Raw genomic sequence first — 11,445 nt, 5'->3', positions numbered from 1 at the left:
GAATATCCTCAACGTTGCCGTTAAGGTTTTCTAAAAAAATCCATAAAAAGTGTCACTGGCAACAAATGGTGGCGCACAGTTTTATAAATTTATAAATTTATTTATAAATTATTTACATTCATTTTAAATGTTTTTCTACATTTTGAAATTGCTATTTTTCAAATTAAAAAAAAAATTTCAACAATCTTTTTCAAAAATCGAAACAATTTGTTTTTTTTTTTTTAAATGCGCACCCTCAAACAAAGTCGCCTCTGTAACATGTACTCCTATATCTCCGTCGCCGTCTCTATCTTTTTACTCTATTTTCTCTCGCTTTCTGACGTTTCTAAACATACATATGTTTGCATCCAGTGATATAATATTTAAGAAAATGTAGTGTCCTAATGTTGTAACATATTAACATATATGTACCAAACATCCATTGTGAATATGAGCCCCAAAAGAATTTAACTGAAGCATAAAAATCGATACAAAAACAAAATTAGGACCCCTTTTAACTTTTTTTTATTAAAATGGAACCGCATTTTATATTTGTGTTATCCCTCTTTGAACTCTGTCCATAGGACATAACCTTAAATACCGGCCAAAGGCCGACCACCCTTATCGCTTTGTGTTAGCGTTAGCCCACCTTGTATCTATCTATAGGAGAAAGCCGTAAACCTCGCCATCCATATTACTTTGTTTCGTGATAGTCTGCTTTAGAAGGGTGTTTAGTGACCACCATTTTCAAAGTCCAGAAAGCGACCCCACATGAAAACGAAGCATAAAAGTACAAAAGCGGCACTTTTGTGTGGGTGAGTTGCTCATATTTGCATGATTTGACATCAGATTTGTTCACTCAATTCCTTATAACTTTGTTATTTTTCGGTCGTTTTTATACCCTCCACCATAGCCTTGCCAACATTTTTTGAATTTGGGGGCGCGTCAGAGAATCCCCACTACGTCGAAAACAGTCGTATACGATATCCAAAACTCCTCGGAAAAGCGCCGTCACTATTGAGAAGTTGTACCACGCCAAGTTACTACAAAAAAGTATCGCATGGGTGCAATTATTAGGAGCCCTTCTGGATACATTTAGATTTTTTTTTTATAAGAGCCCCTTCAAACAATCAGACAAAGCGCATTTTAAGATAGTTGTAAAAGAATCATTGTGGTCAAGTAAAATACGATTGTTTAGATGTTTATTAATTTTATGAAACATTTATTAATTTTCATAAATATACCATTTATACGGCTATCACATCACATTTAACACATTTTTATGCATTAATAAGAGATTGATGTTGAGTTACAAGTTGTAAGTTAAATGTTGTAGCGTCTATCAGCCAGTACTTTTATTCCCAATGGAGGCAGCGTGTCTGGAAAAATATTTGAAAAACTATCACTTTATTCCATTTGGAAAGTCAAAAATTGTTCACCAATTTACTTTTCACAATTTTAAGCGTAATAACTATGTTTTCAGCACTTTATTTTCGTTTTCATTGAAATAAATTATAAAAAGCCAGTTGCGCTTGGTGTTTCACAAAATATAAAATGGCTCTTGTAACAATAGTGATGGCAAAATACTTTCATGCGAATAGTGATGGCAAAATACTATCACAGTTGGCGATTGTTGCAGTGTCACTTACGAGTCTGTGGTAGCGATGAGGATGAAATGGAACATTGAAATGCTGGCAGGGAGGTTGGGGGTATATTAACTTTGTCATTCCGTTTGTAACACATCGAAATATTGCTCTAAGACCCTATAAAGTATATATATTCTGGGTCGTGGTGAAATTCTGAGCATGTCCGTCCGTCCGTTCTTCCGTCTGTTGAAATCACGCTAACTTCCGAACGAAACAAGCTATCGACTTGAAACTTGGCACAAGTAGTTTTTATTGATGTAGGTCGGATGGTATTGCAAATGGGCCATATGGGTCCACTTTTACGTATAGCCCCCATATAAACGGACCCCCAAATTTGGCTTGCCGATCCTCTACGAGAAGCAAATTTCATCCGATCCGGCTGAAATTTGGTACATGATGTTGGTATATGGTCTCTAACAACCATGCAAAAATTGGTCCACATTGGTCAATAATTATATATAGCCCCCATATAAACCGATCCCCCGATTTGGCTTGCGGAGCCTCAAAAAGAAGCAAATTTCTTCCGATCCGGCTGAAATTTTGTACATTGTGTTAGTATAAGGTCTCTAACAACCATGCAAAAATTGGTCCACATCGGTCCATAATTATATATAGCCCCCATATATAAACCGTTCCCGAGATTTGGCTTGCGGAGCCTTTAAGAGAAGCAAATTTCATCCGATCCGGCTGAAATTTGGTACATGGTGTTTGTATATGGTCTCTAACAACCTGGCCTGGCCGAACTTACGGCCGTATATACTTGTTTTCTAGTTGGTCTTATTACTTATATTTGACGATGAAGTGAAAAAAAAATTGTTCAATGGTTTGTACTTTTCCGGCCGCAAAATACATAATAAAAGTCACATCTCATCAAATGTACATGAAAAAAAAATATTTTGTAAACTAGTGTTACCAGCCTACTTTATTATCCGAATACTTTGAAAATATTACCCTTCTAGATGCCCGGACAATATGTAGTAAAGATTTTTTTAATGTGTAATGAAACTAACACATGGGAAGGTAGATTTCACGTGTACTCCTTTACATCTGTCTGACTTTTTGTTTTTGCGCTTTGTCCGCCACTGAGTCAAGGTTTTTCATACTTGGTCCTTACATTTTCATAGACTGTATCCGTTGTAGTTCTCATAGAGTAATTGCGCAGGTATTTCCAACCATAAAACAGCTGTTCCCTGGTGAAGCTCTCACCGGAGCCGTATTCAAATGACAAAAATTAAAATGAACAAAGAATTACGTTAGCCGTTTCATCGATAGAATAAATAATTGCGTTTCTTCTTTATTGAGAGTTAGATACCATGTAAGAGAGTGAGAAGGAATTAAGAGAAATAGAAGTCTGACATCGATTTAAAAGTTCAATAAAAAAATATTAAACTTTTGAATGCAATGATTGGAATGAGATTCTAGTATAAGGTTACAAATTATATATTAAGTAGAAGTAATGATTTATAAAGAATTATATACGGCCGTAAGTTCGGTCAGGCCGAATCTTATGTACCCTCCACCATGGATTGCGTAGAAACTTCTACGAAAGACTGTCATCCACAATCGAATTAATTGGGTTGTGGTATTTTAAAATTTCTTAACATCGTTTTCTAAATTTTGAGTTAGTCCACACGTGGTATATATTAGACAAAAAAGGTATATATAGGTAAGTCTACAAATAATTACGAATCGATATGGACTTTTGCACGGTACGTAGAGAGCCAGAATTGAAATATGGGGGTCGCTTATATGTGGGCTATATACAATTATGAACTTGATATGGACAAATTTTTGTGTGATTGGGGATCGATTTATCTGAGGGCTATATATAACTATAGACCGATATGGACCTAGTTAGGTATGGTTGTTAACGGCCATATACTAGCATAATGTACCAAATTTCAACTGACTGGGAGGAAATTTGCTCCTCCAAGTGGCTCCAAAACCAAATCTCGGGATGGGTTTATATGGGGGCTATATATGAATCATATATAGCCCCCATATAAACCGATCCCGAGATTTGGTTTTGGAGCCACTTGGAGGAGCAAATTTCATCCGAGTCAGTTGAAATTTGGTACATTGTGCTAGTATATGGCCGTTAACAACCATGCCTAACTAGATCCATATCGGTCTATAGTTATATATAACCCCCATATAAACCGATCACCAGATTTGACCTCCGGAGACTCTTGGAAGACCAAAATTCTTCTGATTCAGTTGAAATTTGGTACATTTTGTTAATATATGACCTCAAACACCAATGCAAAAATTGGTCGAAATCGGTCCATAATTATATATAGCCCCCATATAAACCGATCCCCAGATTGGACCTCCGGAGCCCCTTGGAAGAGCAAAATTCATCCGATTCGGTTGAAATTTGGTACGTGACGTTAGTATATGGTATCCAACAACCATGCTGGAATTGGTTCATATCAGCCCACAATTATATATAGCCCCCATATAAACCGATTTTCAGATTTGGAGAAGCAAAATTCATCCGATCTGGTTGAAATTTAGTACGTGGTGGTAGTATATGATATTTAACAACCATGCCAAAAATGGTCCTTATCAGTCCATAATCATATAATATGAATATATATACTTTATGGGGTCATAGAGCAATAATGTTACATACGGAATGACAATGTTAATATACCCCCATCCTATGATGGATGGTCTACACCAAAAAAGCGATCCAATGATTATTTTAGAAATTGTTTAATAAGATATTTTACTAATTTCATCATTACACTAATACAAATTAAAGAACATTTATTGAAAATAATATTTTTTCCTGTTTTTTAAGAAAATCCCTTATTTTTAAAGAAAACATTTGAGTAAAAAATTTTTAAACCTAAAATTTCGATGTACAAAGTTCAAGATAGACCATTACAACCGTACTACCAACGACTTTTGAAAGCTGATTAGCTTCGTACTCAAGATACCAAATGTCAAAAAGGACGGTTTCATAAATAAATTTGAAGATATTTTTAGATTTATTAAAGTAAAGTTGACTTTAGTCAAATGAATTTTTTTATGTTAAGATACCCATTTTCCAGTCGAACTACTTAACTATAAAGATGACACGGTTGCATTGAAAAGTTTATCGACTTTTGGACAAGGAAAAAACTTTATATCAGAGAAATGCGTTTTCTATGCTAAGCAAAATTCACATTCCTAACCCTTTCACTACCGCAATCAACCTAATGGGGAAAACTTCAATTTTTCCTCTGTTTTTACTTGTACTAACCTACCTTGATTCTTGAATTGTGACCAAATTTACTTACGAAAATAAGCGCTTTTTGGCCTATATCTTCGAAGTGTGAAAATGAACCCGAAATAATATCGGTTATAGTTTTTGTATGAATGTCCATTTACCACACTCAAAAAAATAAAGCTTACTTTTATCCAAAGATTTCGACCTTCTCTTAAGGATTTTGGTATTGTTTCGGAGCCAAAGGTTAGGTTAGGTTAGGTGGCAGCCCGATGTAACAGGCTCACTTAGACTATTCAGTCCATTGTGATCCCACATTGGTGAACTTCTCTCTTATCACTGAGTGCTGCCCGATTCCATGTTAAGCTCAATGACAAGGGACCTCCTTTTTATAGCCTCAAAGTAAAAATGTTTTCTTAATTCAAAAAAAAAAAAAAAAAAACAAGTATATACGGCCATAAGTTCGGCCAGGCCGAATCTTATGTACCCTCCACCATGGATTGCGTAGAAACTTCTACGAAAGACTGTCATCCACAAATTTCAACTCACATGGTTGTTAAATATCATATACTACCACCACGTACCAAATTTCAACCAGATCGGATGAATTTTGCTTCTCCAAGAGGCACCGGAGGTCAAATCTGGGGATCGGTTTATATGGGAGCCATATATTATTATGGACTGATAGGAACCAATTCCTGCATGGTTGTTGGACACCCTATACTAACATCACGTACCAAATTTCAACCGAATGGGAAGAATTTTGCTCTTCCAAGGTGCTCCGGAGGTCAAATCTGGGGATCGGTTTATATGGGGCCTATATATAATTATGGACCGATATGAACCAATTTTTGCATGGTTGTTAGAGACCATATACTAATACCATGTACCAAATTTCAGCCGGATCGGATAAAATTTGCTTCTCTTAGAGGCTCCGCAAGCCAAATCGGGGGATCGGCTTATATGGGGGCTATATATAATTATGGACCGATGTGAACCAATTTTTGCATGGTTGTTAGAGACCATATACTAACACCATGTACCAAATTTCAGCCGGATCGGATGAAATTTGCTTCTCTTAGAGGCTCCGCAAGCCAAATCGGGGATCGGTTTATACGGGGGCTATATATAATTATGGACCGATATGGACCAATTTTTGCATGGTTGTTAGAGACTATATACTAACACCATGTACCAAATTTCAGCCGGATCGGATGTAAATTGTTTCTCGTAGAGGCTCTGCAAGCCAAATCGGGGGATCGGTTTATATGGGGGCTATATATAATTATGGACCGATGTGGACCAATTTTTGCATGGTTGTTAGAGACTATATACTAACACCATGTACCAAATTTCAGCCGGATCGGATGAAATTTGCTTCTCTTAGAGCAATCGCAAGCCAAATTTGGGGGTCCGCTTATATGGGGGCTATACGTAAAAGTGGACCGATATGGCCCATTTGCAATACCATCCGACCTACATCAATAACAACTACTTGTGCCAAGTTTCAAGTCGATAGCTTGTTTCGCTCGGAAGTTAGCGTGATTTCAACAGACGGACGGACGGACGGACATGCTCAGATCGACTCAGAATTTCACCACGACCCAGAATATATATATATACTTTATGGGGTCTTAGAGCAATATTTCGATGTGTTACAAACGGAATGACAAAGTTAATATACCCCCCATCCTATGGTGGAGGGTATAAAAACTTTAAACCAAAGATGCTAAAACCTCAAAATAACTTTTAGCCTATATTTGAAGCTTTTTTTCTTAAATATAAAGGTTCAATATTTCAGTTAATTTAAAGACGATTTCTTTAAATGAAATGTGTTTCTTTATTTTAAGGAAATAATGTCCTTAGTTCAAAGACATTCGACTTTAACGGAATGACGCAAATTTACAAAATTTGTGTCCTATATTTAATGAAAAAAATTTATTTGGAAGAAATTTGTCGTTAATATTTTGTAAATTGCACATCCTAAAATTTAGGTTGCATAATCTTTAATATCAAGTAAATATTATTTTCAGTGTAGAGACATACATTAGTAAATGGTCTAAAAATTTCGTATTTTTCGTTTATTGTTAAAGCAGTTTATAAAATTACATTCTAGTGCTCACCAATATGAATAATATTTATAGCTTATTTAGATTAAAACCTCTACTTTAAAATAACATGGAGAAATAAATTGAAACTGAGTGAGAAAATAGAGTTTGGTGTCGTTTTCGAATGTCCTCCTAAATGGACATCGGTATTCAAGGGGTTAAGGACAAGATCTTTTGCGCTATGCGAAGACACAATGAAAAAAAAAATGTCGTGAGACAAAATATGTCTTGTCCTTAAAATGCGAATGCAAATTTTGCTTAGCATAGAAGACGCATTTTTCTGATATAAAGCTTTTTCCTTTCCTTTTTTTCTTTAAATGAAAGAAAATTTTGTTTCAGAAAAATTATCAATTAATGAAATCGTCTTTAAATTTGTGTCTTGTCAACAATATAAGAAGAGGACGTTTTGTATTTGAAGAATAGCATAATTTCTTCTCGAAGTCGAGTCTGAATTTGAAAATTCAATATAATAGAATAAATTCAAATTTGTTTCCTACACTAGAAAAAAATCCGTATTAAACTAACGCTAAATGTAACTTATTTTTATTGCAAAAATATTATTTCTTTGAAGTTAAATTTTATTAGTTATTGCGAAATTTTCCACAGCCCAATGAAATTTTCCTTTTTTAAGTATGTCTCAAACATTTTATGAACTAAACGTGGGTATAAAGTTCAATGACCGTACACATAAGTTCAATATGAACTAACCCAAAAGAAAATTTTCGTACGATTCTCCAAAATAGTAAGAATGAACTACTGCATGGTAAAAATGTCCATGATTTGGCGCCAATGATTTTCTTTTTTATTTTTAGTTAATTTTTTTCTTCTATGAGAGGATGTAATTTCGTGAACTGCACTGTTAGAAAAATATGTTTTTCATATGTTCCGATATAAACAAAATGTGTTTCGGGCACGATTTTAAACCACAATATATTTAAGTGCAAACATATAATGTTCCTAAACTAACAGTAAATGTTTGGGACATCTATGTTAATATGTTAGAATATATTATGTTTGGGGCATGAATGTTTCATAAAAATCATATGTGTGAATGCAAAAATATATAAATTTACAAATTTCGACTAAATATACATATGTTGTGATATGTTGTGATATCAACATAACACAGCGAAAGAATCAAAAGAGAACAATTTCTGTGAAACCGCTTGTATGTTGTTTCGGAAAACTGTTTTATGATAAGGCCAAAAATTTGATATGCTTAAGTCTAAATATTATTTAATTTGAATAAAGAGAATAGACATTCGGAACCAAGAGAATAGACATTTGAAAAAAACAGCATATGTTTTCGCCTTGAGAGCAGCATTTTATGTATGTGTGGACATATGTTTTGTTTATCATTTTGGCATACGGGCACCATTTTTTTCTTGGTTCGTTAAAAGAAATCAGGGGTCTTAACAATAAAAATAACTATACTCTTTTTAGAGTTGGTACAGTAAAATGAAATAAGGAGAAAATAGTGAAAAATTACACAGTAAAATGTGTAAAAACAAAGTTTAGTTGCTCTTTATTAATAAGTAGTCCACGAGTAGTTGACGGACACCTTCAAATATAAAAGCGGGCATTAAGTTCGAGTTTTGCAGCTAAAACAATTTAAAAAGTTTATTTTCTTTAAAATGAATTATTAAAGAAAAATAAAAGACATTTTAGAGCGATGGTGTTAAATGCTAGTAAACAACTGTTCACGCCTAAATAAATTTATGTTTATATTATAAAATTATTTATGTATGTTTATACTCGACTCCACATTCTTCTTTTGTTAGAGTTTTTGAATTCCTTCCAAATTTTAAAGTTTTGTACCAGTTTTTGTTACAAAATTGTTATTTTTGCAATAAAAAAATAATATTTTATACAAAAATCATTCAATTTCGTTTATATCAAGCACTGTTACTGACTATAAATCTTTAATAACCCACATTTCGAAGTTTCATTATAAAAATTTAATATAGTATAAATATAAATGTGTAAATTAAAAAAAAAAAGTGTTCGGTCGGAGCAGGGATTGAACCCACGACCCTTTGCATGCAAGGCAGACATGCTAACCACTGCTCCACGTGGCAAACAAATGTATGTTTCAATTAAATAATGTTATGTTTGCATGGGCTCGTGGGCGCTGCAAACTATGCTATATAAATGTAACTTATAACGATATTTATCTGCTGGTGACTATAACAGCTACGTAGCCCAGTGGATAGTGTGTTGGCTTACAAACTGTATGGTCCTCGGTTCGATTCTCCGTGCAGGCAACAGGTAAAATTTAAAAAAATTATAAACGTGAATAATTTCTTCAACATTATTTGTATTACAGAAAAAGGTGCCAAGAACTAAAATATTTCGTGGAAGTGAAAATTACGAGTATGTTAGGGAATGAGCACAATCGTCTTTGGGAAAAATTCTTCCAAGCATATAATATTTTTGGGCTCAAAATGCTTCCAAACATATAATATGTTCACATAAAACAAACATATTAACGTTTCGGCAGTATCGAATAATATATGTGCTTCCTGCAAAATATGTTTGGAACATATGTTAAAGAAGCGATTTTTTTTAGGGTGTAGTACTCCTTTGGTTTTGCCTCAGTTTCGGCGATCACCTCTCATTGCAGCCAAATTTTTCCCCTGCGAGCATCCTTTTGAGGTCTGGGAACAAGAAAAAGTCGCTGGGGCCAGATCTGGTGAATACGGTGGGTGGGGAAGCAATTCGAAGCCCAAATCATGAATTTTTGCCATCGTTCTCAATGACTTGTGGCACGGTGCGTTGTCTTGGTGGAACAACACTTTTTTCTTCTTCATATGCGGCCGATTTGCCGCGATTTCGACCTTCAAACGCTCCAATAACGCCATATAATAGTCACTGTTGATGGTTTTTCCCTTCGATAAAAATTATTCCATGCGCATCCCAAAAACCATTACTTTGCCAGCGGACTTTTGAGTCTTTCCACGCTTCGAAGACGGTTCACCGGTCGCTGTCCACTCAGCCGACTGTCGATTGGACTCAGGAGTGTAGTGATGGAGCCATGTTTCATCCATTGTCACATATCGACGGAAAAACTCGGGTGTATTACGAGTTAACAGCTGCAAACACCGCTCAGAATCATCAACACGTTGTTGTTTTTGGTCAAATGTGAGCTCGCGCGGCACCCATTCCGCATATCCAAATATTGATGATCTTTAAGGCCTCTGCTATCTCGATCAACTTCATTTTACGATCATTCAAAATCATTTTGTGGATTTTTTTTATGTTTTCGTCGGTAACCACCTCTTTCGGGCGTCCACTGTCCTCCGTGCTCATTTCACCACGCTTGAATTTTGCATACCAATCAATTATTGTTGATTTCCCTGGGGCAGAGTCCGGAAACTCATTATCAAGCCAAGTTTTTGCTTCCACCGTATTTTTTCCCTTCAAAACACGAAATTCCTTTTTTCCCATTTTTTTCACAATAACAAAAGTTGCTTCACAAAAGACGCTCTATCTCATAAACTAATTGACAAATTTTGACACGAATCATTTGAAGGTTGGTACTATATCAAAATAATATGCATTTAATACTAGCGACGCCATCTATGTGTCAGACTGGGGACTTATCAGCCAACCTGTTAAACTGTCATTAAATTATTATGAATATAGGCATGAATCTTTGGAATAGGTCAAACTTTTTTAACTGCAGGCACAATATAACAATATAAGTAAAATTTAGATACGTATGGATACAATTTAATAAAAAATTTACTCATTTTAATTGTCAACTAATTGCTGAAATAAAGTTAAATCGGCTATCGAAATTTTCGTTGACCTTTCTCTACGGATAGACTAAACTTAATTTGTTTGAGAGTTTTTATTGTGCAGTGAAAACTCTCAAACTTGGACACTCTAAAAACTGAGACTTTTGCTATAATAACATACATATTAAAATTAACCTTTAGCGACCATGGGTATATTTTGCGATTTGCGATTTTGAGTGTACAGATCTCGATACCCACATTTTTAAACCTGAAACTCGATGGGATGGTAGTTGCCATTTAGCCCTATCGAAATATCTCATATTCTTCGGATAAAAATATCCGAAGAATATATTAGAATTAATTATATACTTCACGAAAAAAAAACAAAAATATAATTCTACACTTGACGAAACTACGTTTATAAATTTACCCAACTCTTCATCATTAAGCTTTTTTCTGTATTCGGTTCGGTATTGTGGTCATCATTGTTAATTTTAGTCCTTCACCACTCACATATATGATTTGTTTTTTGTTTTTTTTTTGTTCTCAGACATATTTATGCAAATCATGACTACAAATCCACATGAAATAAATAATAGCAATAATAATTCGCCATTACTGCATTAATTCTATTCGTTTGTGGTTTTTGTTTTTCTTGGAATGTCCCTGGTAAAATAACTTGTGAACCTCATGGCCATGTCATCCGTTTCGCGTAAAAAACCCCAACTCCAAAACAAAAAGGACTCAGTTTCAATGTC

Source organism: Haematobia irritans, chromosome 4 (genome assembly GCF_050003625.1).
Source record: "Haematobia irritans isolate KBUSLIRL chromosome 4, ASM5000362v1, whole genome shotgun sequence".
Classification (NCBI taxonomy): Eukaryota; Metazoa; Arthropoda; class Insecta; order Diptera; family Muscidae; genus Haematobia; species Haematobia irritans.
Note: the sequence above shows the minus strand (reverse complement) of the source record.